Raw genomic sequence first — 1,900 nt, forward strand, 5'->3', positions numbered from 1 at the left:
GTTTCAGATACGGTCAAAATCGTCGCGGCACATTTTCAGAGTAACGAGTTGTCCCTTCTTATAAATTTACCTTCTTTGTTGTTAATTGGTTGGCCTACGCAATGCCCGTATGATACTACCATTTTTTCTTGTATTTCGAGTCTATTTTACACTGTCTTTTGAAAGAAAGAGAAAGTTATATACGATTTCAGTACTTGTGTAAGGGAGTAAGCTATATACCGAAAAAAAATAAACGAAAAACTGACGAAAAACAAACTAGGTTGTTAAAAACAGTCCGTTCAACTTTTATTTCCTTAGGTTTTTTTGACAGATGGCTGTATTTCGTTCGTTTTTGTTACACAGCTGTTTGCATTTTGCCAGACGAGTTATTTTCTTAGCATAAACAAAATTGAAATACAATTAAATTAAATACGTTATTTTCTTACCACTTTAATTTAATTTTTCAATGTAACAAAACTGTTTTACGCAAATTTTAATTTCGCGTGTTTGAATTTCGGTAAGGATATGTAAAAACTCAGATGTTTTTCACACAGAATCTGTTTCTCTATAACACATTGCCGAATTGTTTTTGTAATTTGACTTTCGTTAGTTTTTTGTTTGTATGTCAAATGAAAAATACTGGAAAAATCGTAGTATAACACGGGCATAAAATAAGAAAGAAAGTAGAGATTGTAAATGAAAAGAAAATGAAGGAAAAGTATTTTGATTTTCTTTGTGTAGCAAAACTGTATTCAAAAGATGTAAGAGATGTCAACGAAAAAACTAACAACCGGTGAGAACAGCCTTCAGCACACAATCCCAAAACTCGTTTTCAAAGTGTTTTCGTTGTCGGTCAGAACATGGTATAAAGGTATTTCTAGTAAAATGCAAGTTAAAATATATTTAAAGTGCTCAATATAGCAGAAAAGAGTGATCACAGCGGAACGGATAAGAAACATAACTTTTCCTTGAGATGTGAGAATAACAAGCAGAACAAATTTGACGGCTAATAATCTGAGATTTGCTTGCGTAAACGGGTGATTGAAAAACGACCCTGCAAGAACAGTGACTATCATTTGACAAATCATTTGAGTAGCAAGACTGATAGAGATTTCTGTCACTGGCTACCTACAAGTTTCTATCAAATTCTAAAGGGCAGTGTGAAAAATCTGATGGAAACTTTTGTGTACGTGTGATGCTTCATCTCCTTCTATCATATACGTTCTGGCATATTGCTAGACTGCTTACTCCCTCTGAGTTCGGCCTTCAAATTTTAGTCATCAGTGATGTAAATCTTCGACAATTATGAGTGATCAACCTTGATAGAAATATAAGTCAGTAATGTGCAATAAAATTTGATGTAATAACCGATCAATCATGACACATCAAGTCTGTCATGTTTTCATATCATTGTTGATTACTCACAGTTGATGTAAAAATTCGTCTAGTCTGATCTCTCTCCCACGATATAGAAATCTATCATTAATGACACATGTAATACTTGCTTTTCTTTTATTTTCATAAAATCTTATGAACTAATTATTGATCGTCAAAAATTAGAAGCTAACTACATTACATCAAATTAGAAGCTAAATACATTACCCTAAGCACAGTACATTAAACATTAATAAGGGAGGAAATGTGGCCAAAAATTAACCAAAATAAGGCGTTTCTATTATTTTTGCCACCAACGTACATATGTACATTCTTAAATCTAATATCCTAGTATTATACATTACATTGAGCTCAATTGCCTTCCTGATTTCTTTTCGAACTCAACAGGATCTTTCTTTTTAAATGCATCTAAGTGGATTGAAATAGATTATCAAAAAATGTTTATTGTTAAAAGATATGTACATATGTATACGGTAGTGGCCACATAATTATACGTTTTGACCATTTATTTAAGAACTTGCGTCGA

The sequence above is a fragment of the Rhagoletis pomonella genome, unplaced genomic scaffold (assembly GCF_013731165.1).
Source record: "Rhagoletis pomonella isolate Grant_MI unplaced genomic scaffold, Rhpom_1.0 Rhpom_scaffold_00035, whole genome shotgun sequence".
NCBI classification, from domain to species: Eukaryota; Metazoa; Arthropoda; class Insecta; order Diptera; family Tephritidae; genus Rhagoletis; species Rhagoletis pomonella.